At 44.6% G+C, this 27,687-nt stretch overlaps 1 protein-coding gene and 1 pseudogene across 1 annotated transcript in view; one reads left to right on the forward strand and one right to left on the reverse strand.

Moving 5' to 3' along the window:
* LOC126236989 (circadian clock-controlled protein daywake-like) overlaps window positions 1-27,687 on the reverse strand; it is a 122,144-nt gene that overhangs the window by 38,430 nt on the left and 56,027 nt on the right. The window lies entirely within an intron of this gene.
* Window positions 24,699-24,816, forward strand: LOC126238679 (5S ribosomal RNA; annotated as a pseudogene).

Raw genomic sequence — 27,687 nt, forward strand, 5'->3', positions numbered from 1 at the left:
TACATTACCTTGGCGCCATTTGTAAGTAGCCGGTTCATGTGGTTGCCGTGAAGTCTGCCAAGTGCAGGGGTTGGACATAATTATGGTAACACGGCGAGCAATGAATGCTTGCCCGCCCGGTTAGCTGAGCGGCCTAACGCACGGGTTTCCGGAGCGGGAAGGAGCGCCTGGTCCCCGGTACGAATCCGCCCGGCGGACTTGCTTCGAGGTCCGGTGAGCCGGCCAGTCTGTGAATGGTTTTTAGGCGGTTTTCCATCTGACTCGGCGAATGCCGGCTGGTTCCCCTTATTCCGCCTCAGTTACACTATGTCGGTGATTGCTGCGCAGACAAGTTCTCCACGTACGCATATACCATCATTACTCTACCACGCAAACATATGGGTTACATGGGTTACACTCGTCTGGTGTGAGACGCTCCCTAGGGGGGGGGGGGGTCCACCGGGGGCTGAACTGCACAATAACCATGGGTTCGGTGTGGGGCGGCGGAGGGGTGAAGTGGACTGCGGTAGTCGTCGTTGGGTTGTGGACCACTGCGGCTGCGGCAGGGACGGAGCCTCTCCGTCGTTTCTAGGTCTTCGATTACATACAACATACAATGAATGCTTGAACATAAATGCAGATTTTAGACAAGTCTGAAGGTAGCGCTGTTGTATCTGACCACTAACGGCACCTGTGCATGTCCTCAACACGTTGTAAGTGTCAGTCGTGGTCGAACAGTATAGTTGTGAGTGTATTATGTCGGAGCTTAGTGATTTCGAACGCGGACAAATTGTTGGTGCTCGTATGGTGAGTGCTTGCGTAACAAAGGTAACCGAAGTGTTTGGCGTTTCAAGAGGCTCCATGTCGAGGGTTCATACCGCGTACAGGGAAAGCTGAAAACAACATCCGCTTAGTCACAACGCGGACGAAAGTGTGTGTTGATTGGCTGTGTCAGACGGTCATTGAAGAGGATTGGACGAAAAATAAGAAGACAACAGCTGCGAAAGTCACTGCAGAATTGAATGTCTCACTCGCGAATCCTGTCAGGACCAAAAGATCACGAAGGGAACTCCACAATCAGGGAACTGCAAGGATAGATGGAATTCAGTTCCAACACCACTCATCAGTGATGCAAAGCTCTGCAGCAGGAAAACGTGGTGCCGTGGTCGAATGAGTCTTGGTTCACACTGTTTACAACTTATGGCCGAGTTTTCGTCCAAAATGTGAAACAAGACGAGGGTTCGGTGATGATTTGGACAACCGTATCGTCGTATTCCACGAGCCACATGGTTGCTTTGAAAGGCCATATTACTGCCAAGGATAATGTGATCATTTTGGCCTATCAGGTCAAACCAATGATACAATATTTGTTTCCCTATGATGATGCTGTGTTCCAAGATGGCAGGCTTTCTACTCAAAAAGCTCGCATCATTCAGGACTGGTTTTGTGAGCAAGAGGGTGAATTGTTTCATCTCCACTGACCACCAGATTCATCAGGTCTCAATATTATTGAGCCGCTGTGGTCTAAATTGGAGAGGAAGATGCATTATCATTATCCACTTTCGTCATTGTTCCCTGAACTTGCCACTGCTTTGCAGGAATAATGCTATAAGATACTTTGAAAATCACAGAAGATCTGAACGGGTATTTGTCCATTCAGAGACGACTGGAAGCTGTTTACAACACTAACGGTTTCCCTACACTGTCTTAAGGGTGCTAATGTGTTGTGTTTTTGGTGTTTAGATATTTTTTACCATTCTCTGTAGCTCTCTAGGACGTTCCCTCGCTCGGGCATTATCCAACTTGCTTCGAGTTGAGAGTGTGAGAACACAGCAGTAAAAGGCGTTTTGCGTTCTTCGTACCTCAGGCGCAATTACGGCTGTGCACCGTGGGTTTTGTCGAGAGTACGGCGCTGCATCTCCTACAGTTCAAGCCATTCGACTAGCAGTTGCAAGACACAGGTTGTTTACATAAAGGGGTGGTGTCTTCCAACAGCGTAATCCTGGTATAAGGCCAGAATCTTGTTTGAGGAGCATGAGAGGGCTCACGTTAAAGAGTGGACGTAAAAGCACTCCGTCTTCGAGCCACAAGTGGCCCATCGGGACCACCCGACCGCCGTATCATCCTCTGCTGAGGATGCGGATAGGAGGGGCGCGTGGTCAGCCCACCGATCTCCCGGTCGTTATGATGGTTTTCTTTGACCGGGGCCGCTACTATTCGGTCGAGTAGGTCCTCAATTGGCATCACGAGGCTGAGTGCAGCCCGAAAAATGGCAACAGCGCATGGAGGCCCGGATGGTCACCCATCCAAATGCCGGCCACGCCCGACAGCGCTTAACTTCGGAGATCTGACGGAACCGGTGCATCCATTGCGGCAAGTCCATTGCAAAGATGTGCAGCTAGTCAGCGATAATGTTCACACATCCCATAGCTTTCACAGCAAAATTTTGTCCTTCAACATAGGTAGAAAGCGCCCCGTAATTACACTGTAGCCAGAGAACGATTTTTTCACTCTACTGCTTTACGATAACAATTTCCAAGTTCAGAGATGTTTATACCTTAGATTTCTCGCACTGTGAATTCGTATGTCTAGAGCCACTGATGTACTCTATGCTAAACGAATGAAAGAAGGTTATGGTTTGGTATCTACGACGAAGCTATTAGAAACACAAATTCGGGAGGGAGAGTACGGGGAAGGATATCGGCCGTGCCACTTCAGAGGAGCTGTTCCTTCATTCGCCCTAAGAGATATACATAAATCACGAGAAACCTAAATCTGGATGGTCTGATGGGGGTTTAGGCGGCGTAACGCGGAATATGAGTCCCATGTATTACCGCTGCGGCACCTCGCTCTGTGGGACACTAAAATTTGTAAATTTGGTGCTGTGGTTAAGGCACTGGAGAGGTGTTTGGAAAGTTTCGTAGAAAGTTAAACGATAGCACTACTCGAGGTGCAGGCCTTAGACCTTTGTGAATCTGTTTTTACCTATTGTTCCATGAGTCATCTCTGACAAAAAGACCGCCTGTGTGGCCCAGCGTTAGAGTTTGGTAGCAGTTGACGCAAATCTCGGATTCGGTTCCCGATGGCCGCCCCTCATTTTACTGTAACGGACGTTTCTTGGAGCGTGGCGTTACTCTTCCTGTCTAGGCAAAATGGGAATCTGCCTGAGATAAAGAATCAGCGAAACTGAGACAGTTTGAGAGAGTCGCTCCACGTTGCAAGTTACACATTAATCTTATTTCTGACAAGCTGATTGAGTGATACCTCTAATACAATGATCGATTTCCTACTTCATCGTTGTACAACTCAGCTTGTGCGTAGCGCTAATACGCTCATTATGCAGGAGACATTTATGTCTATCTATTGTTACTTCCTGGATGACAGAGCAGCATGTCTGTCCTAAAGATGTCGATTTCGGATCTTGTATTCCGCCTGCGTTCGGCCATTATGAAACGAAATTGCGCCCCATATCGAAGGCCCACTCGCCGCACTGACCTTTGACGCGAGAAAGTAGTGTGTCACATTTGGTACGGCGCTGCGCTGCGCGGCGCGGCGTGTTCCGCTGTTACACAAGGCGGCCGCGGAAGGCCGGCTGACCGCGTGACGGGCAGCACTTCACTTTCTCCGCGGCACACTTCGCCTTCCGCACTCCGCACACTGCCCCAGCTGCCCCCTGCGGTCGAGTCGAGCACCTCGAATTAACTCCGCTGGCGCGTCGGCGTCCGATCGCGCTAAGTCTGACTCTACGCTAACCTTCGAGACAACTGCAAAAGATGTCTGGTCATGTATAAAATCCATACAGTTTATAAAAATGGATCTTCGTAAATGAATGTACGTATGTATGTATGTCCTCATCTCTTCCTAAGCCACTGGACCAATTTCAACTATACTTGGTACACATATCTCTTGCTGTCTGGAAAGAACCGCTATGAGGGTAAAAGCCACCCACCTATAAAAGGGGTAGGAGTGCGGGTGGGGCAACCGGAACACGCAGCGACATAGGAGCAGCAGCAGCTGCAGCAGCTGGCCAGGAGACATCGTCGGTGCCAGTAGCAGCAGCGCTCACCTCCTCGACAGGATCACTAACATAACCTTACCTTGCACGATCTGTCGCAGATAGCAAGAAACCGCTACTACCCTTACTACCCAACCTAACACTGTCGCAGAGGTTTTTTTCCCCTTGGCACTTGCCTTGGCACTGTTTTCCGTCTGCCGAAACTGCTCTTCTTTCAAGCTTGATTCTGTCAAGCTTTTTCGACCACTTCTATCACCCAGATGCGCCCGTATTAATGGGTAATCTTACCCAGATGTACGTATATCATCGCAGTTCCTCGCTGCTGCGATCTCCTCGATTCTTATTACTAACAATGCAGAGGTGACAGTAGACCTTTTGAGTTGGTCACCATGCTTGTCCCAGCGTGAGGGGCTCCCACCTTTAAAAAAAAAAAAAAAAAAAAAAAAAAAAAAGTGGGTGTGAAAATGCATTGTAATCCATGACACGAGAATACGCATAATTTAATCATCCAGTATTTGAGAATCAGAGTACTTAGAGACTTCCAACAATCTTTTCACGTCATTTCAGACCATTATGAAATTTTTTTCTCGCTGACGAACTCCATAAAATCGCGAAAGGAAAAATTTTATCGCTTACTTCATTTTCGCTATTCATGCAGCAGACTGCCGCATGAGTATCACACTTTAATTTTATCTCAAGTACTGACTGTATTCACAAGACACTTCGCAGACAGTAGCCATATATAACACTGAACGTACCTGAAAAATTATATCATTGTACAGCACATAGTTCAGGAAGTTCGACGTCATAAACGTTGAGCTGCGTGAAAATGAAACTGCGGGGCAAAAATCGCTAGACTTACCGGTCAAATATGTGTGCAAATACGTGTGAAATATGTTAAGTATGTGTGAAATATATTTGACATGTGTGCAAGCGAGCAAAGCAGCGGGTAATATGATCAATCTGAGCCCCTGGAATGATTTCAATCAAATTTGCTACACATATTAGTTAAATCTGGAAATAAATATTGTAGGGGTAAAAACCACCAGTCTCCTATTGTGGTGTGCGTCATAATGTGGAGGGAAAAGAGAGGAGGAGGAGATAGATAGACAACGAGGGGGAAGGAGGAGAGAGGCACAGCCAGGAGGAGGAGCAGATAGACACCGAGAGGGAGAGGACGGGTTGGGCACAGAACGGAAAGGGGAGAAGATGAACAGGGGGAAGAAGAAGACAGACGGAGAAAGGGGGAGAAACAGACGGACAGAAAGAGGGGGAAGGAGGAGACTGACAAAGTAAGGGGGAAGAGGAGATGGAACTACAGGGGGAGAGAGAAGACTGAATAGGGGGAAGGAGCAGATTGACAGAGGTCAGAGGAGAAGATTCACAGAGAGAAAGGGGGGAGGTGAAAATGGACAAAAAGTATGGGGTGGAGGAGGTGGAAAGAGATAGGCGGTGAGATGAAAGCAGAGATGGACAGAGAGGAAGGAGGTGAAGAAGGAGACGGACTGACACAGGGGGAGGAAGAGATGGACTCGTATAGGAATGGAATAAATATATACCCGGGTAACACCGAGTACTCAACTAATGACTTAATAAGCTGTGGCACACTCCATTCACATTCTTAGAAAGTTAAACGTAAACACCACTAGTGGATTAGTGTTTAGACCTGTTTCACCTGGCCGTCTGCTGCCTGCGAGGAGTACGAGGGACGGTAGATGATCGTGGGGCATGTGATTATCACATCGCCAATCCATACAGCCGTTTCTGCCGCTGCTTCTTTATTGAAGCAGCTCGTCGTTTGGCCAGTTGCGTCGACCGCTTTCCACACCTCCCTGTCTTATAAAAAATCTGAGGAGGAACCGAGAATTGAACGCAGTCGTTCTGCACCGAAGGCAGCGACGCTAACCACCTTAATTTTTTTGTTTTCTTTTCGCCAGGTTTTGCCTTCACCGGCTAGGTACTTTGAGCTGTATTCGTATGTTCCTCAATTAACTATATTCTTCTTGCTAAAAATTAACTAAAATCTTCTATGCTTTCTTAAAACCAAAAATTTCTATTTATTTAATGTAATTTATTATTCGATTTGCAGCATCTTAAAAGATTTTAATATAAGATCTTTCTTTATTAGAAATTATGCGAGTAAACTGTGCTATTACATTAACTGTGCTATTATATTAGCTCAAAAATTGCTTCTTCTTAAATGTATATTATCGGTGTTTTCGGTTTTAGTTATCCTTGGTTTTCTATCATTCGGCTACGGAAACGGTAATTCTTAGAAGCCCTTACGTTTTTTCTCCATTTGCCACTTCCTACATTGTCATGATTTAAAAAAGGTGAAAACAAAGCAATCAGCGGATAGTAGAGGGTTATACGTAGCCCGGAGTGCCTACTGTACCAAGATATTTGATCACAGCGAGGGTTATCATCATCGTGTCCGCATGGCCATAATGTAATGTGCAGCTATCCTCCACAGTGTCGTTTCTTTGGGAATACGCTGTAGCACGGTTACAGTTGTGCACCTATATGCTTCGACTGTTCGACGCTATTGGCTGGAGGCTGTACTGGTGGCACAAATACTGCCGTCTCCTCTTTTATTCCGAACCACAAACACTTTGCCTAACATTGCCATGTCACCACTGTAGCTGGCATACTAACTGGCAAATTCTAATTTTTCTGAACGAGGCTCATCTGAAACTTTCTTAAAGTGATACTCGTATCTGTAAAATGCAACTGTGATAGCCACGTTTCTCAGCAGCTTAATGCACAAAGGCTTAGTGTGCTGCTTTGTGCGCTGCTGAACACATCTTGCAATTCCAACTGCTATGTATTAGGAATATCTTAACAGCAGGCAGGTAGGTCCTCGATCTAGAGAAACTGCTTTACCTTCAATCAATTCGGTATAACATGTTTAACCAAATGTTGGGAGGAACATATGAGAATGTAGAAGATTTCTCTGGTTAACAACGGTTGCCACTGCTTTTCTGTCCTACAGGTTCTCCTGACAAATCACCCATCGAACGTGTTTGGAACTGGATTGGTCAGAAATTAATCCGCCAAATTGCTAGACTTGCATTGAAACAGTGTGTAGCGAGATTCCTCAGGAATCTCAGTTTATTTTATTCCTTGGAGTATGTATATTATTAGAATAATATTTAATTCTGCTTATATGTGTGTGTTGCAGTGCAGGTTGTCCATTATTTAACTCCTTATTTAGGGAAACCAGGGGTGACCCAGAAATGGGCCTCATTGTATGCTTCGGTTAGTCTTGTGGTATTCACCAAATCAGTTTGTAAATTCCTCATACCTCCGTGGAAAATGTAGCTATTCTCGTAAGACAGGTGGCCAGCATATTCTAGTAAGTTCATATTAGTTGTCCTTAGCTGTTTCAAAACCATCCGCCCGTATAGAAATTATCTTGTAATTTATTTATTTGCCGTTTCTGCCCACTGGAATTCGTTGATTCCATCTGCATGTTTGGTTGGCTATTGCCGCTGTTTGGTTTCCTGTAACCTCTGAAGTTCGGCGTTCGCGTTGGTTTGGTATTTTATATTTCAGTTGTGTATGAAATAACGTAACTAATTTCTTTTCAGTCCCGTAAAAATAAATCTAAGCAACACGGTCTAGAGGCAGACTCTAATATAAGTTCATTCTGATGTTCTGGTCGGCCATTGCGCCGTACATCTGTCTGTGTTTATACCCCTGATGACCTGCCTGCTAGTGGAGGCATGTTTAGACGTAAACTTAAGATCCTTCAAAATAATTACTAACGCATTTTTTGTAGTTGAACCAAAGTTCATGTAAATTCTGAAACACCTTCACCAACTGCAAAGTTGGTTTGTGTGACCGCCGGCTGTTAATTCAGTTATACTATATCTGTTTCAACCGTGCAGAGTAGCCGTGCGGTTTGAGGCAGGCGCCATGTCATGGATTGCGCGGCTCCTCCCGCCGGAGGTTCGAGTCCTTCCTCGGGCATGGGTGTGTGTGTTGTTCTTAGCATAGGTTAGTGTAAGTAGTGTGTAAGTCTAGGGGCCGATGACCTCAGCAGTTTGGTCCCTTAGGAATTCACACACATGTGAACATACACATCTGTTTCAAATGCTGTTAAATTTCATTGCAGTTAAATTCTATTCACATAAGATACGTCAGTGTTACCGTAAACTGGTCGTTATGACCGTGGCATCGTGTTACTTAATGAAATTTAAATGTAAAATTGTATTACTTGAAATGGCAATGTCAAGGTAGGCATTTATTATGGGGCACTAAGCCATTTGTTCAGTTGCTAAGTATAATTATTTGTCTAATCAATTGACTTTCTTGACCTGATCTTGATCAGCTGATTGTTGAAATGCATATTCTACAGTACTTAATGGCTGCTCGTTCTCGCCTGACGAAAACATTAAATTTCAAAGATTGTATTTAACAGTGTATTTTCACATTGTAAAGGGTTTAGTTGTTTCCGATAATAAATTGCTGTTGAAGTATGCTATATTTGGTGGTTCCAGTATGTTGCCAGTTCCGCACCAGTCCCCTACAGCTTCAACTTCATTAAGTAGGGTAATAATTTCGTGTGGCTCAATGGCGACACAGGTGCAAGCCTTTCAATTGAACTCCCCTTCGGCGACTTGCGTGTCCCTAATTTCCCCCCGTTATCCAGCCGGCGAAAGGGGACATATATTTTGTCGTAGAATCCGAACCACGTGTCGTTCTCAGCGATCCCACACATAATTAACAAATGAAGGCTAGATTGAAGGCAGACTGTAAATTTTCATGGTCCGACAATAAGTCGAGCCCTCGAACTCTGAGTTTCCAGGCAAACAATTTCCCACTTTTTTTTTTCTTTCGATATAGTTCGTTGCATTTGGTCTGGGCGGACGTCACAAGTCATCCATTCAAGTTGGTCGTTGATTCCTTGATTCAGTTTTTTTATTACAGACAGCACGCAGCCCTCTGACCGAACACGCTGAGCTACCATGCCGGCATCCAATAGACCACGAGGCCCGGCAGCAGGTTAATGACATAGATACTGAAGAGCATCAAAACCCTAGACACTTGTGAGTATCACACGTAATATTGAAACAAAAATTCACTGTGTGAGGTTCAGTATACACAATATCAACTGATATTTTACGCAATGTGAATAGTACAGGGTGATAATCATTTTTGAACTATATGAAAAGAAAAACGTAAATTAGTTACAAACTACGGCGTGCACACACTTTATTCAACATGTAAACGCTTCCACAGATATTTGGATTTAGGTTATGACATGTTCGATATGCCTGTCATCATTGGTGATGATGTGGCGCAGACTAATAGCGAAATTGTGCGTGATCCGCTGAAGTGTCGGAATATCCATGCTGTCGATGACCTCCTGAATGGCTGTTTTCATCTCAGCAATGGTTTTGGCGTTGTTGCTGTACATCTTGTCTTTAATACAGCCCCTCTGAAAGGAATCGCATGTGTTCGGATCTAGAAAATATGCCAACCAATCGAGGGCCAAGCCAGTGGCCTCTGGATACCCCGAAGTCAAAATGCGATCCCCAAAGTGCTCCTCCAGGACATCAAACACTCTCCTGCTTCGATGGGGGTCGAGCTCCGTTTTGCATGATCCACATATTGTCGAAATGAAGGTAATTTTGTGTAATGGGTATGAAATCATCTCCCAAAACCTTCACGTACCATTTGGTAATCACCGTGCCATTAAGGAATATCGCTCCGATTATTCCGTGAGTGGACACTGCACACCACACAGTTAGTATTGAGGGTAAAGAGACTTCTCGATGGCGAAATGGAGATTCCAGTGCCCGAAATGCGCTAATTTTGCTTGTTGACGAACTCAGCCATATGAAACAACAAGGCGCGTGAGTATACGCATACTAATTCCCATTATGCCCCGCGGCCAGCTGTGCAGTTTGAACGTCCTTATGCAAACTATTTTATTTCATATAGTTCAATAATTGTTACTCTTTATGTAGGAATTAGAAGACCATCCAGTAATATTAATAAACTGTCAATCAGCTAATTCAGAAGCATTCAGTTTCCTAACTGCATTAATAAAAAATGAATTCTCAATACGACAAGAATTTACAGCTTATTCAAAATTGTTTAAACTAAGTTTCAGTTGACTTTGCAGATGTTGCAAGAGGTATAATATTAGTTATTTCATACCACGCGCTATCATTAACTTCAGAATCCGACAACGATTTGGGTTCCACACCCAACTCAAGTATCGATACGGAGGGAAGGTCAGAGATACTTGGACTTCATATTACCACTACAGCTAGCTCCCACAGAGGGCGCTGCAATGTCACTTGGCCCGTCCACTGAAGCGACAGAGTCCATAAATGCCATGGAAATCATACTTGTCTAGCAGTTCTCGCTATTTTCTGAAACCTTCGATCCCCGTCGTTGACTGTAGAATGATTGTCATTCCCTGTATTTACGTTTCTAGATTCGGATCGCTGTCTGGACTGTTTGCGCATGCTTATGAGGATTTTCGCTATACTCTGGACTTTGCTTGTGGCTAGCCATTCACTCTGTAGCCTCCGCCGTCTTTGACCACAGCAACTGCCTGCGTGTTCCACCTGGTTCGGCGTCACTGACAGTGCGAGTGATAACAAACTGTGTTCAAGTATTATACAAAATTAACAGTCCACCGTGCTAGCTGTGAAAAAAGATACACACACACACACAGAAGTAAAACACTGTTCTTGTATTCGGAATAAGTATGATTGAAGCCCCACTTATCTGCATCCCCCTCTATACTGTACCCAACCTGTAATAAATATGTTCTAAATCAAATGCAAATGTTGGTAATCTTTCGGAAATGTAGTCATCGTTTCTCTTGTATTAGTATAGCGTTGAATAGACAGAGCGATTTTGCTGGATGAGGACAAAGTGAAGTAAACGATCCATGAGGGGATAAGGAGCACAACAGGTCGTGGGGTAGCCCACTTGAAGGTGAAAATGTAATATCTTTGGCAGTGACCCTAGTATCAGTACCAGGGAAGTGGTCCGCTAGCATGGGGTGAGCCAGACAACTTCGTAGAACATTCTTCATCACAACTTCCATCATTTACAATACGTGCACGCATTATTATCTATGGAATTGCTCCATGGGGACCGTTTTGTCGCTGGTTCGTCCACGTTCCACCACTGCGCTGGGAATTTTGTCATCCATCCTATTCACATATGAGGCTATCTTTACGAGATGTGGCAGCAATACAGCCCCAGAGTGTGGACTGGCACTGAGAGCACCTCGTGGGACAAGTCATCATTTTGAGGTACGATGACTAATGTATCCATACGACGGTGCTCCAGCTCACAATGCTACACAGGCGGGGCATATCTGCACTTCCTGCGAGTAGCTCTGCCACCCCTGCTCGGACATGTACCTTTGATGGTACGAAGGGTAATGTAGCCATACGATGGTCCCGCAGCTCACTACACTCTTGACTGTAGAACTGAGACACTAATATAGATAGGACATTCCAGCTTTACTGGTGCGTTCTCATGTGTGGTTTCAATAATTGAAACCAACACTGTCAAACATGTCTTATCTCCACTTTTAAGTGGAATTACTTTCCTTATAACACATGTCCATCCTCATATCGGCATGACCTTTTTGCTCCCTTTCCTCATGGGGATAGTTTTTTTGCAGTTTGACCCCATTTAGCAAAATCACCCTGTACATACCTGTGCTGCAGATCCCTCTAGACTTCACGAGGATATCGGGAAATGGAGAACTGAAGCAAGCGTCCGACAAGGAGCTATTCATCGTGGCCTTAAATTTGGAGGTGAAGAATGAATGAGTCTTACTGGAGCGGTCCTAAACCACCTTACTTTACTGATAACACTTTACTGTCTGTCTATAGAGCAGACAAACCTCAACAACGAATGGAACACACTAATGGAGCAAATATGATAACACGGTTTAATTATTTATAATAGTAATATAAGACTCACATATCAACATGTCGGTGAGGGGGTAATACAAACTGAAAATGAGGACGTAGAGCTAGATAACGAGCTCGTGTGCTTAGGGCAATTGAAGACACCGCCTGATGGGGAGTGGTTTTGGTAAACTCTCAGCAACTCGTAGTCAGCGTTGCTGACACTTGACCACGGGTCCCCGGGTTCGATTGCTGGACGGTTCGATGATTTTCTCGTCTCGGCACTGTTTCTGTGTGCGTTGTTGTCATCATAATCGACGCACAAGTCGATGGCAATCTGGAGATGCTTCTCCATGACGCTGCTCCTGTCTCTATGGTAGTCTATCCATGACACAGCCGGTGGCAGTCTGCAGGTGCTACCCCATGACACTCCCGCTGACTTCCAACAATTATCGACGTGCAAGTCGCCGAAGTGACGACGTGTAAAAAGACTGGCACCAGACGACCGAACTACCCGAAAGGCGATCTTGGTCAAAAATACCATAAGTACATTTCATTTCATATTTTGGTAAACTAAAGAGAGGTATCACGAGTGCGATGTGTCTGGAACGGAGGGATCACAATCAGTGTTTGTCACTGGTTTTACTTGTAGTAATGAAACATAAGCATTCAATGAAGAGCCAATAGGAAATTGGGGATTACACTTCAAGCGAAGGAGGGTACTCATTGGAAATTGGCAGAAGACATAGGAAAGTAGACAATTGCATTAAGGTGTAATATCGCATCACAATATGTGTTCGATCAGTATGGTGCGGCATTGGGGTTAACATGACATCTCAATGTGTCTTCCATATGTGGGATGCGAGTGTTTAAATTATGCCGACTGTCCATCTGTAGGGTGCGAGTGTTTACTGATACGCTTACTGACGTTACTGAGACACCGTGGAAAGCTTTTATTTAGTCACTGTAGCTGATGCGATGACACGCCAGCTACCCGAGTTTTAACCAAAACATGTTACACAGCAAACAATCTCTGATTTGTGACTGCGAGAGACTGCTGTGGCGCCGAGCGCTTCTCTCTGGACCAGGAGATACTCGTAAGCTGTGAAGGAAACGAAATAACTCACTCTGGTGTTAGTCATGCGACTGTATGGATGCCTACTGAATTCTGTATAACGCTAATGGAATCTATTGTTGGAAGTTTGCCATTTTGTGAATTTTTTGAATTCAAAAATTAATGAATGGAGAAAGTCGAAATGAGTTAAGTACAAACGCTAATTACTGCTGTATAAGAAGAGTATGTAGAAATACATCATTGTTTAGTTTCAAGAGGTAATTACCATTTTTGTCAGGTGATACTGTGTATACGAATCACAACCCTTTGCACATCGGAACAGACATTCGGACAAACGGACTTTGGTAGAAAATTTGCGAGGGTGCGCACGGTCAGAACTTTGCTGGGAGAAACTCTGTTCACCGAAAAAGCGGTTTCCTCCCGTTTGAGGTTTCCCTTGGAAGGATGATACTGCCAGATTCCTATCTCAAACGGTGACATTACATAGAGAACTACTGAATATTCTGCTGCGAGGATTCTAATTTCTTCGGGTTTCTAGCCTGCGACAAACCTAGCAGCGGGACGTCGGGCAGCAGAGAGTTTCAGAGAGCAATTTCCATAAGGAAGCCCTACTTAATAAGCGCGATGATAATTACCCGAACGTTATCTGAATACTTAGGACATTATCTTCGATATCGCCATTAAATTAGAAATAACATCAATTAAATTCCAAGGAACAAATTAATTAAACTGATTAACACTAACATTTTTGTATATAACGAAGACACCAAAAGAATTGGACCCTTAAATAAAATTAGATACAATTGAGCAAAATACAGGGCTATTACAAATGATTGAAGCGATTTCATAAATTCACTGTAGCTCCATTCATTGACATATGGTCACGACACACTACAGATACGTAGAAAAACTCATAAAGTTTTGTTCGGCTGAAGCCGCACTTCAGGTTTCTGCCGCCAGAGTGCTCGAGAGCGCAGTGAGACAAAATGGCGACAGGAGCCGAGAAAGCGTATGTCGTGCTTGAAATGCACTCACATCAGTCAGTCATAACAGTGCAACGACATTTCAGGACGAAGTTCAACAAAGATCCACCAACTGCTAACTCCATTCGGCGATGGTATGCGCAGTTTAAAGCTTCTGGATGCCTCTGTAAGGAGAAATCAACGGGTCGGTCTGCAGAAGCGAAGAAACGGTTGAACGCGTGCGGGCAAGTTTCACGCGTAGCCCGCGGAAGTCGACGAATAAAGCAAGCAGGGAGCTAAACGTACCACAGCCGACGGTTTGGAAAATCTTACGAAAAAGGCTAAAGCAGAAGCCTTACCGTTTACAATTGCTACAAGCCCTGACACCCGATGACAAAGTCAAACGCTTTGAATTTTCGGCGCGGTAGCAACAGCTCATGGAAGAGAATGCGTTCAGTGCGAAACTTGTTTTCAGTGACGAAGCAACATTTTTTTCTTAATGGTGAAGTGAACAGACACAATGTGCGACTCTGGGTGGTAGAGAATCCTCACGCATTCGTGCAGCAAATTCGCAATTCACCAAAAGTTAACGTGTTTTGTGCAATCTCACGGTTTAAAGTTTACGGCCCCTTTTTCTTCTGCGAAAAAAACGTTACAGGACATGTGTCTCTGGACATGCTGGAAAATTGGCTCATGCCACAACTGGAGACCGACAGCGCCGACTTCATCTTTCAACAGGATGGTGCTCCACCGCACTTCCATCATGATGTTCGGCATTTCTTAAACAGGAGATTGGAAAACCGATGGATCGGTCGTGGTGGAGATCACGATCAGCAATTCATGTCATGGCCTCCATGCTCTCCCGACTTAACCCCATGCGATTTCTTTCTGTGGGGTTATGTGAAAGATTCAGTGTTTAAACCTCCTCTACCAAGAAACGTGCCAGAACTGCGAGCTCACATCAACGATGCTTTCGAACTCATTGATGGGGTCATGCTGCGCCGAGTGTGGGAGGAACTTGATTATCGGCTTGATGTCTACCTAATCACTAAAGGGGCACATATCGAACATTTGTGAATGCCTAAAAACCTTTTTGAGTTTTTGTATGTGTGTACAAAGCATTGTGAAAATATCTCAAATAATAAAGTTATTGTAGAGCTGTGAAATCGCTTCAATCATTTGTAATAACCCTGTATTTAGGAAGCTAAATACAGGATGGCGCACGAAATGTGTTACCAATTGTTTCTGTCACAGTTTACGTCTGCCTCGTGATGACTGGGTGTTGTATGCTGTCCTTAGGTTAGTTAGGTTTAAGTAGTTCTAAGTTCTAGGGGACTGATGACCATAGATGTTAAGTCCCATAGTGCTCAGAGCCATTTGAACCACAGTTTACGATGCACATTAGATATCCATCTGGGATCTCTACAGCAGTACCAGCAGAGCTTGGAAAAACAAATGAGTTATGAAATGAAGTGTAATCCACGATACTGCCGCTAGGAGACTAGTAAGCATCACTGGCTGACAAGAAGACTGACGATACAGCAACGATCGGAAACTGTGTTACTTTTTCATGAAACGAAAAGCCTTGCTGTGGCTCGGAGGTGTTTTCGACAACAGTTTAACACAGGATGGACCCCTTGCAAGAAGACCATCGACAAGTTGTACGATAAATTTGTTTAGGAAGGAACAGTATTGGAAGCGAAGCGACCTCGTCCTAAGCCTGTTTGTTCGCCGGAGAATATTGAAGCGGTATGAGTTGCTCTACAGTGAAGTCCCGAGAAATCGTGCAGAAAGGCAGCAGTGCAACTGGGAATATCAAGACGCTCCGTTCAACGCATTCTTAAAAGTGACCTCCTTTTGTACCCATACAAGATGACCTGTGCACAGAAGCTCACTGAAGAACGCAAGCAGTAGAGACTACTGTTTGCTCAGTGGGTGGAGGATAGGGAAGAAACTCGCAACAACGTTTGGTTTTCAGACGAGGCTCATTTTCATTTAGACGGTGTGGTTAACAAAGAAAATGTACGCTTTTGGGCCACTGAAAACCCACAAGTGCTTCATGAACGACAACATTATGCTCCGAGGATTACAGCGTGGGCAGCAATTTCCAGTCTTGGACTTATTGGCCCTTTTTCTTTGCAGAAACTGTGAACATCGAGCGTTATTTGAGCATGCTTCGCAATAGCTTCATTCCACAGCTTCTTGCTACTGCCTTGCCCTTCAACACGCAGTGGTTCATGCAAGATGTAGCAAGGCCACATACTACAAACACTGTGCTGGAGTTTTACACGAGCATTTCGACATGCGGATCATTTCACTCAGGTTTCCAGGTCGCTTCAGTGACGGACAAAATTGGTCCCCCAATAGTCCAGACCAAAATCCACGTGACTTTTTTCTTTGGGGGTACCTAAAGGGAAAAATTTTTCCGAAACGTCCACGTGATTTAATGGAGCTCAGAAGACTTATTCTTCAAGCTTGAAGTGAAATTACGGAAGATATGTGCCGTAGGGTAATCACTAACTTCAGTGATCGTTTGAAGGAAGTTAGGAAACGAAATGGTGGACGTATTGAGCATGTGCTGAGTTAGAACAAATCTCCATGGACGGCTCTTCACTGTAGTATATGTTCCTTTCAGACTGTATTGACAATAAAGTTTATATTCAAAAACAAAATGGTAACATATTTCGTGCGCCACCCTGTAGACCAAGGTGTATCGCTCGATTGCAACACCCATGAAAAGACCGAGACGAGAATCTAATGGCAAGGTAAGTAGACAAAATAAAACACGATCGGCGGGGGGGGGGGGGGGGTGAATTGAAGAAACGAATATCGCTCGACATCAAAACAATCTAAGTAGTTCGTATACTGTAGTATGCCAAAATAGTTGTATATTCATGTATCCAGTCCTGGTAGGTGACATACAAATAATCCAGTTTCCATCGTCCTTTCGTTTCCGCAGCTGCTTATGTGAACGTAGCTAACGGGATCTTCTGGGATGCGGGCCAAACACAGAAGGCCCTGGGGCAGTGGTTGGCTGGGCACTCCTTTTCTGTCAGAGCGCAGCGCCCCGTCCGGGCGTCGCAAAAAGGAAGCGGGAGAAAGTGGAAGCGGAGGGCCCGCCGGCCACGGCTGGAAGTGGCCGCCGCCGCCGCCTTATGTAAGGCTCCGTCACACGGCACCGCTCCTGCTTTCCTCCGCCTTGCGTCACTGGACGTAACTGCTTGCACAACGCGCGCAAGCCACCCGGGGATCACCGTCCGCGACAAGCGCCCGCCGAGACCCGCGTCGTCCGTTGGATGCGTCCTCACCGGGAAGGCTACAGCCGCTAGGGTGCCATCGAGTGCCTCAGTTTTTCTGTAGAAGCCCACAGAAAATCTTACGGCGAGCAAGATGACACAGTATGGTGCATCATTCCATCCGCCTTGTCATCGTGACAGCCAATTCCAATCACAATATTTATAATGCTTTCGAGTAAGCAGAACGTCGGAGAACTCAGGCGAGTCAATAGAGATAAATCTTGTAACTTTCTCTCTAGCCAGTGAGGGAGTGGGTTGGCCAGCAGCAATACATTGTCTCTCCTCAGCAGAGAGCAGTAATAAAACAGATAAACGTATTTTATGTTTTTAAATTTGTTTTAAATTATGAACGTGTTTTTAAAATTATTATATTGAATATTGCAAGTAAAATATTTTTATATACTTTATAAAATAGTCAGATGATACCAGTATTTATAAAAACTGGCAAAGTTCCCTTTATTGAACTGTCTAGTTTTGAAGTAAGTTTTGGAAAAGATTTAGGATAAAAGAGTTAGGGAGGTAGAGCCCGGACTAAGCGTTTATAAAGGGGGGAGGCGGGGGTTGCAGGGAAGATGCGGGGTCCCTGACAAGGAGACAAACATGAGTATTGTTTAAACCTGTAATAATGACTACATTTCCGCGTGGACTTCACGGTCAGGCAAGGGGAAGCTGTTAAAATTTCGTTTCAGAGTTTGTAGATATGAGGGGAGGAGACGTGTTGGTGCAAAATCAGTAGAGTACAAAGGTTAACAATTACTGGTGAAACTATTGTGTAGCTGGGTTGGTGTCCACTTTGTGGGAATGTGGGAAGGTAGAAAATCAGAAGGTTTTCAGTGGCAGGGACAATAGAGGAAAAATTTTAAAAATCGTACAGGATCTTAGTGGGTGCCAACAGGAGCACACGAAAAGCAAGGCACAGAGCACGGCCTTCGAGCATGTTGAGAGATTCGTTAGATTTTGGTGGAGTCAGGACGGAAGCTATACTCAATTGGAGGGACGATTAGGCGTCAATCGTCTGTAAGGAATTCGCATCAGTAATCTGCAATCTTAATTATTAAACTTATAGTTCGGTACTATTTATACCTATCAGCACCTACCGTTTTTGCAATTGGCATTATTACATTCCTCTACTACCCTCTTCCTCATCCCCCAATCAACCATGGACCTTGCCGTTGGAGAGGTGACTTGGTGCCTTAGCAATTTAGATAGCCAAAGCTTAGGTGCAATACAACGGAGGTGTATCCTTCGAGAGCAGCCAAACGTGTGGTTCCTGAAAAAGGGCAGCAGCCCTTTTAGCAATTGACTGATCTGGCCTTTTTAACGTCAGCCGACAAGGCCTTGCTGTACTGGTACTGCAAACGGCTGAAAGCAAGGGAAAACTACAACAGTAATTGCTGCAGAGTGAAAATCTCATTCTGGAAACATCCCCCAAGTTGTGGCTAAGCCATTTCTCCGCAATATACTTTCTTTCAGGAGTTCTAGTTCTGCAAGGTTCGCAGGAGAGCTTCTGTAAAGTTTGGAAGGTAGGAGACTAGGTACTGGCGGAAGTAAAGCTGTGAGGACGAGGCGTGAGTCGTGCTTGGGTAGCTCAGTTGGGGCCGAGCTTACGCGGACGACTTGGCCCTCGTCGTACGTTCAGCAGCTGACGTACAAGCTGCGATGCAGTGGATTACCCGTTACAGTGCAGGGGCAGGGAGCGCTATGAACGTGGCAAAATCATGCGCCATGGAGATCGGCCGCAGCCTTCCCGCAGACAGCGGTGTCCCATTTCAACTGGTGGACACCCTTCGTTGTCTCGGATTGGTGTACACGCGAGACATTCGCCGCACCTCGGCGATCAATTTTCGGGCGCTGCTACAACGCATCCGGGCCAACATACAAAATCACATACTACGCCCGCTGAATATGTGCCAGAGAGTCACCTTCGTCAATATCCATCTGGCAGCCCGGATACCCCATATAGCGCAGATTCTGCCCATCACTGCGACAATGGCGGCCAGGTTACAGGCGGCTTTCGGCTATTTCATTTGTTCTGGACACATCTTCAAAGTCCAGTATGAAGCTCTCACCTTACCGAAGCGGGATGGTGGCCTCGATCTGGTTAATGTGAGAGCCAGGACTACGGCACTTTACACCAATACTATGCTCCGGTTATGGAAAAGCCAAAATGCTAGTTTTACTGGAATGTTGACTACCGAGCTCGCTCCTGTTTCGAGACGCCCACCGACGTCTTTGGCACACATCCCACCTCCGATGTCACATATCGGCCGTTTCTTTTTGGAGTACAGCTACATATGCACCGAGCTCCCCAGGACCAGGAAGACGACCACCCGCGACATCTACCGCCTTCTCCGAAAGTCTCCACCCCGCAACCCCGTCGAAACACGTCACCCCCAGGTTTCATGGCCTACAGTTTTGAAAACGATCCACCAACCATATCACACCACTGACACCACCTCTATGTGGTACCTTCTCGTCAACGGCAAGTATACTACAAGACAGAAACTGCATCGCATCGCACTGGTGGACTCACCCCTGCGCCTCAAGTGCAATGTCGAAGATACAGATTTACATCGTTTTGAGTGTGGGCCAGCAGCAGCTGTCTGGACCCTCTTACAGAAGATTGTGGCTTTCTACCTCCGAGTACCACTACATCACGTTTCTCCTACCATGATGATATATCCCGACACGACCTACTTTCCATCGGCTAAGTGGCACGCCATCACATGGATCAGTGGCATGGCTGTCAACTACCTCTTCCGGGACGACATTGTCGATCCGGCGGACTTTTGGACACGCCTCCAAGTACATCACCACACCCTTCGCCGGCATCGACACTATCGGGCCACTTTCGCGAACTATTTACAGATTATTTTCACCAACCCGCCTCAAAGCTGGAATCTCAACGAACCGTGCCAGCCAAGACTGGACGATCCCACGTTCCCCTTCAATGGTCAATGACAGAATGCATTTTGTTCTGATGGCGCGCCAAAGTGGAGCATGGCGCGGAAAGTATTCCTATTTTATTTCACTTCTCTTTTCTCCTCCTCTTCTAAGTTTTTTTTCTCCTTACACATGTTTATCCTTTTCACACATAGCTCTCTATCTGCAGCCTATCTGTTTTCTTTCTCCTGTGCTCCCCAAAAAAAAAAAATGCTGCTGATGGTGAGACTGTATACTCATTTATGTTAACAGAAAAAAAATAAAAAGAAAAAAGAAAAAAAGAAGGCCGTTGTGGAAATATAGCTACCTTTTATGTTTTACGTTTTCAAAGGATATTGTGTTCTTTTATGAAGAACGTCGTCTTTTATTTTCATACACAAGAGGTTTTTATTTGTTTTCTTCAAAAAAAGTAAAAAAATGGTAGAGCAACAAAAAACAAAAAAAGTTGGTAGAGCACTAAAAAACAAAAAATTAAAAATAAAAACAAAAAAGAAAGAAAAGAAAAAACAAAAAAGATGGTAGAGCACTAAAAACATAAAAAGAAACAAAAAGTTGGTAGAGCACTTGCCCGTGAAAGGCAAAGGTCCCGAGTTCGGGTCTCGGTCCCGCACACAGTTTTAATCTGCCAGGAAGTTTCATATCAGCACACACTCCGCTACAGAGTGAAAATCTCATTCTGGATACAACAGTAATTTTTCCGGAGGGTAGCCAGCTATACAATATGGTCGTATGGTAATGGCATCCTCTCCGGTAAAGTTTTCCGTAGGTGACATAGTCCCCGAACCGGATCTCCCTGCGGGGACTACTTACGAGAATGTCGTCATCAGACAAAACGAAGCGTGAAATGTTAGATCCCTTAATGGGGCAGGTAGGTTAGAAAATTTAAAAAGAGAAGCCAATCGTTGAAATTAGATATAGTGGGGATAACCGAAGTTCGGTGGCAAGAGGGACAGGACTTCTGGTCAGGTCAATACAGGGTTGTGAATACAAAATCAATTAGAGTAATACAGGAGTATGTTTAATATCGAACAAGAAAATAAGAATGTGCATAAGTTATCGTAGCCAACATAATTACTAAACGGACACCCATTACAGCAGTATTAGTTTATATGCCAAATAGCTCCGCAGATGATGAACAGATTTAAGAAATGTATGATGAGACAATAGGAATCATTCAGATAGTTTAGGGAGACGAAAATTAATTGTGATGGGGAACTGCAATTCGATATTAGGTAAAAGAAGAAAAGGAAAAATATAGGTGAAAATTAACCGGGGCAAAGGAATGAAGGAGGAAGCTGCCTGGTAAAATTTTTCATAGAGCATAATTTAATCATCGTCAACACTTGATTTAAGAACCACGAAAGAAGGTTATATACGTGGAAGAGACCTGGCGATTGCAGAATGTTTCAGATTGATTATACAGCAGCAAGACAGAAATTTTGAAACCACATTTTAAACTCTAAGACATTTCCAGGGGCTGTTGTGGTCTCCGATTACAATTTATTGGTAATGAGCTGCAGATTAAAATTGAAGAAATCTCAGAGAAGTAGGAAATTAAGGAGATGAGACATGGATAAGTTGAAAGAACCACAGGTTGTAGAGAGTTTCAGAGGAAGCATCAGGCTACTAGAACAGTAGAATGAAATATAAAAGAAGTTGAAAAGGTACTTTCGAGAGATGAAATAATTGCTTCAGAGGAGAAAATAGGTAAAAAGACAAGGCCTAGCATGAATCCTTGAACATCAGAGGAGATACTGAATTTAAATGATGAAAGGAATACAAACGTCTAACAATGAGATGGAAATGAAGTGCACAATGGCTAAGCAGGAATGGCTAGAGGACAAATGTAAGGATATAGAAGCAAATTTCACTAGATAGCACCTACAGGAAAATTCAAGACTTTGGAGAAAAGAGATGGAGCTGTGTGAATACCAAGAGCTCAAATGGAAAACCGATACTAAACAAAAGAGAAAGCTGAAAGGTGTATATAGAGGACCTATACAAGGGAAATGAACTTGAAGGCAGTATATTAGAAAGGGAAGAGGACGTAAATGAAGCTGAGATAGGAGATATAATACTGCGAGAAGAATTTGACAGACTACTGCAAGACCGAAGTCGAAACAAGGGCCCTGGAGCAGACGACATTTCATCAGAACAACTGATAGCCTTGCAAGAGCCAGACGTGACAAAATTCAAAAATGGTTCAAATGGCTCTGAGCACTATGGGACTCAACTGCTGTGGTCATAAGTCCCCTAGAACTTAGAACTACTTAAACCTAACTAACCTAAGGACAGCACACAACACCCAGCCATCACGAGGCAGAGAAAATCCCTGACCCCGCCGGGAATCGAACCCGGGAACCCGGGCGTGGGAAGCGAGAACGCTGACAAAATTCCTTCACCTGGTCTGCAAGATGAGAGAGGCGAAATACTCTCAGACTTCAAGGTGAGTGTAATAATTCTAATTCCAAAGAAAACAGGTGCTGAGGTGTATGAATACTACGGAACGAATACGGATGGCGGCGAGCACAGCCTCTGAGCATTTGCAGTGAGCTGCAACATTTTGGTAGAGCGGAAATCCATGTCACATTGGCTTAAGATAGAACTGGCGCATTAAAGCTTATTAGGTGTGAAGTGCGGTGGAAGGATGCAATTTCCATGTTCGTCTGGTTAGTTGATTTAGTAGTTTCAGTCCATTGTAGGCTACTCTGTGGGATGGTCAGTAGACACGGTTTCGTGTTAATATGCCATCGAGGGTTACTGCGAGATATTTCAATGTTAGTTTTTTACGGTCCATAACGTGTCCATAACTTCATTACTGAGCGGAATACAAATTCCTCTGTCCTCCGATTTATCTCTACAGCTGTTTCGCTAAGTTACTTCTTCCGAGTGTGACGTACAGCAGATTTCCTGTCCTAAATACGTCCAACACTAGTATATTTTCTGTCTTTAACAACGATGACGTCGAGACCGTCCCGTCTTTTCTATGTTTCTAGATATTGCAAGCATCGTACACTACCACGTGTTCTCCGAGAGTATCTTTTCCTTACCACATTCTCTAGCACTACTACAAATCCAATATACACTGAAGCGCCAAAGAAACTGGTATAGGCATGCATATTCAAATAGAGAGATATGTAAACAGGCAGAATATGGCACTGTGGTCCGCAACGCCTATGTAAGACAACAAGAGTCTGGTACTGTTGTTACATCGGTTACTGTTGCTACAATGGCAGGTTATCAAGATTTAAGTGAGTTTTAACGTGGTGTTATACTCGGCGCACGAGCGATGGGGCACAACATATCCGAGATAGCGACAAAATGGACGTTTTCCCGTACGACCATTTCACTTGTGCACTGTGAATACCAGGAGTCCGGTAAAAGATAAAATCTCCGACATCGCTACGGCCGGAAAAAGATCCTGCAAGAACAGGACCAACGACGACTGAAGATAATCGTTCAACGTTTCAACGTGACAGAAGTTCAACCCTTCCGCAAGTCGTTGTAGATTTCAGTACTGGGCCATCAACAAATGTCACCTTGCGAACCACTCAACGAAACATCATCGATTTCGACTTTCGGAGCCGAAGGCCCACTCATGTGCCTTTGATGAGTGCGTGACACAAAGCTTTAGGCCTAGTCTGGACCCGTCAGCACCGTCATTGGACTATTGATGACTGGAAGCATGTTGCCTGGTCGGAAGAGTCTAGTTTCAAATTGTATCGATGGGATATACTACGGGTATGGAGACAACCTCTTGAATCCAAGGACCCTGGGTGTCAGCATGGGACTGTTCACGCTGGTAGAGGTCCTGTAACGATGTGGGGCCTGTGCCGTTAGAGTGACATGGGACCCCTGATACGTCTAGATACGACTCTGTAGGTGACACGTACGTAAGCATTCTGTCTGATCACCCACACCTATTGATGTCCGTTGTGCATTTCGACGGTCAATTCCAGCAAGACAATGCGACACCCCACACTTCAAGGATTGCTACAAAGTGGCTCCAGGAACACTCTTCTGAGTTTAAACACTTCCGCTGGCCACCAGACTCCCCAGAGATGAACATTATTGAGCATATCTGAGATACCTTGCAATGTGCTGGTCAGAAGAGATCACCACCCCCTCATACTCTACCGGTTTTATAGACAGCCCTGCAGGATTGATGGTGTTATTTCCCTCCAGCAGTACTTCAGGCATTAGTCGGGTCCATGCCACGGCGTCTTGCGTCATTTCTGCGCACTCACGGAGGCCCTACACGATATTAGGCAGGTGTACCAGTTTCTTTGGCTCTTCAGTGCATCATCTAGTGTAAACCTACGTGTAATTGTTCTTAGAATAGCAGTCGACATAGAAGTGTAAGCTATTTCATCTATATTTATTTCTATAGTTATTTGTAAAAATATATGAAACGGCTCCAAGAGTTTGTGAATGTAATAGTGGAAGAGGCTAGTAAGAGGGAAAATGGCAGGAGTCGATTCGGACTGAAATATAACACTGATTATTGTTAATTTATAGGAGGTATACGGACATGAAACCAACGGCCTTGCCGCAGAGGTAACACCGGTTCCCGTCAGATCACCGAAGTTAAGCGTTGTCGGGTTGGGCTAGCACTTGGATGGGTGACCATCCGGTCGTCCGAGCGCTGTTAGCAAGCGGGGTGAACTCAGCCCTTGTGAGGCAAACTGAGGTGCTACTTAATTGAGAAGTAGCGGCTCCGGTCTCGGAAACTGACATACGGCCGGGAGAGCTGTGTGCTGACCAAATGCCCCTCCATTTTCGCATCCAGTGACGCATATAGGCTGAGGATGACACGGCGGCCGGTCGGTACCGTTGGGCTTTCATGGCCTGTTCTGGAGGATTTATTTTTATACGGACATGACGGAACTGGCATTGACTCGAAAAGGGTGGAGAGTAAAGCGTGGAAATTAGGGGAGAAGAATGTGGGTGTTGAAGAAGAATTGCTCTGTCTTCCATTTTTTCCCGCCAAGCAAACATGACGCAGAGTTACATGGGGAGCTAATCATAAAATATGGTACAATAGCTTGCTTGTCTTACAAGACTAGATCATATTTATGCAAAAGATTCCCCACTGAAATTTTTATCAGAGTAGCTAGGGTCTGTACAGATGAAGAGGTCAAAGAATCCACTCGAATTTCATGCCGAAAGTATTTTTAAACTCACTTATATCCCAAGACAATAGCTATGTGTCGAATGTCCTTGTGCTGCAATCACAGTACTTTTTAGTCCTTGTTAATCACTGTCAATGTTGAGGATGACGTTAATAACCGGAGAAGGTCGCCACAATGTTATTGCCTGAGAGCGTAACGAGTAAATTTCCGAGGACGCGTGACGCTGGCTGGCACCTGCGAAACTCAAGGACGCGCCAAGCCACGCATGGCGCACGTCGCTCTGAGTAGGCTGGGAAGCTCCCCACCCAGGATCCTGCTAACAGTTTGCTTTTCTCGAAATTTTTATAAACAAAAGTTACTTTAAAGACGGACACACCCGTAAAACTAATATTGGCCCTAGGTTCTCTCTAGGACACAGCTCTACTGTAGAAGGCAAATAATGTCCCAGCCACCAAATTTCTTGTGTGGTTGAGTCATGGAAAGCTTCACGGAAAGCCAAATCACTTCAGATTTCAGTGCGAGCTGTGTGAGTTTGTCATAAGGATTAATGCCGCTTCATAAATGTAAATCTGATCACTTCCTCTGTAATCAGTCTCTGCTGTCATATAATATGATAATAACTGGGTTGCAATAATCCTGTACAAAAGTCCTTTGAGTGCGCAAAGGAAAATTGTAACCGTACATGGTAACATATCGCCAAACTTTTCGAAGCCTGTAAAGAAAATGCTGCTAATCTACCAGTTTTTATTTATCTATTTATTTAAGGAGCAGTTGCACAGTTGGTTTCCAATATGAAATCTGCTTTACAAATATGCTGGCAATACTAACAGAAGACCAAATTCAGTCGAGAGTTTGTTGATATACATCGCAGAGTATTGTAAGGATGGTGTTTTCCTGAACAGACTGTGGTCACTGATCCTAGCAACCTTGCCGAGACAGGAGAAAATGCGTCGTCTCATATTCATACACAGCAGGTAGAGGTCGTAATTATGTTTCAAGTTGCTATTTATTTGCATTATAGTGCAACCAATCATTAAAATACGACCATGATCGCGATATATCTATCCAGCAAGAGAGGTTAGCTGTCTTTCGCGATAGCTGTTACACTGACGGTCCTTCCCTTTAGCTTAGTTCATTGCGTACCTGTCGTCGAGCGTCGTCCTGCCACAACGCTGATTCCTCATTACTTCACAACTGCTAAAGATCAGTATTAAGTTGAATGATGATATCCAAAGAACGTGCTGGTTTATAATTTAGATCAGTACGCCGAAAAACACCTTTCAGTGAGTGCCGGGGGTTACATGGTGTTCCACAATAATTATCCCCTTCGTATTCTATTCGCGGATAGCACTCGACAAGAATAATAATTGTCTGTGCTCTTCCACCCCGACCGACCTTATCGTCTTGGTTTTAACAAGGGCAGTTAATTAAAGGATTGCATTGATGGATTACTATTTAAAAATGGATTCTCGCAACTTTCAGAATTTTAAGTCTCTCCGCAATCCATAGAAAGGAACGTGCTCGGAGCAGTATAGTAAGACACGATGTTTGGCTTTACCCCACACATGACAACAAAGCAGTAAGAGTGATCAACACAAACAAAAATTGGTGGAATGTGGCCATCCCTTTTCCGACACTATACTGTATCGTTTATCGTTCATTCATTGGCCAAGATGCCAGCCCAGATACCGAGCGAAGTGGCGCAGTGCTTAGCACATTGGACTCGTATTCTGAAGGACGGCGGTTCAAATCCGCATCCGGCCATCCAGATTTAGATTTTCCCGCATTTCCCTAAATCGCTCCCGGCAAATACCTGGATAATTGCTCTAAAACAGCACGTACGATTTTCTTCCCCATATTTGAAACATACAGGGCTTGCGGTCCGTCTCTAATGACCCTGATGTTGACGGTACGTTAAACTCTACCTTCTTTCGTCCTTGTTCATTCCTGTTAGCACCAGCAAAAGCAAACAACCACTACGTTTGTTGGTAGTAAGGGGATAGTATATCTACCAAACATACGGTTCAGCATCAGAATTAGTCCCCACGGAATTCTGGCAGAAACATATGCTCCTGAATATAGAGTTCTAAGGTATCTGATACTGTGATAGAGAACATGAACAATTCCACCTCGTATGTTATGATGCTTTTGTACAACTTCCAATACGATCACAGGCACAGCGTTTTCTCGGATAAAAGCTGCTTTTTCCAGCCACGAGGTCACACTTAATGTCCAGTCCTATTTTCCACTGACATCGAATTCCAGAACGACGAAAATATTACGATCAGCAGCGACCATTAAAATGGCATCCCATGCTCACAAACACTGGTACGACGTCTTGTACCCCTCTCCCAACAGAATTATTCACTGCTTGCAGAAATATAGCAACAACA

This window comes from Schistocerca nitens, chromosome 2 (genome assembly GCF_023898315.1).
Source record: "Schistocerca nitens isolate TAMUIC-IGC-003100 chromosome 2, iqSchNite1.1, whole genome shotgun sequence".
Taxonomy (NCBI): Eukaryota; Metazoa; Arthropoda; class Insecta; order Orthoptera; family Acrididae; genus Schistocerca; species Schistocerca nitens.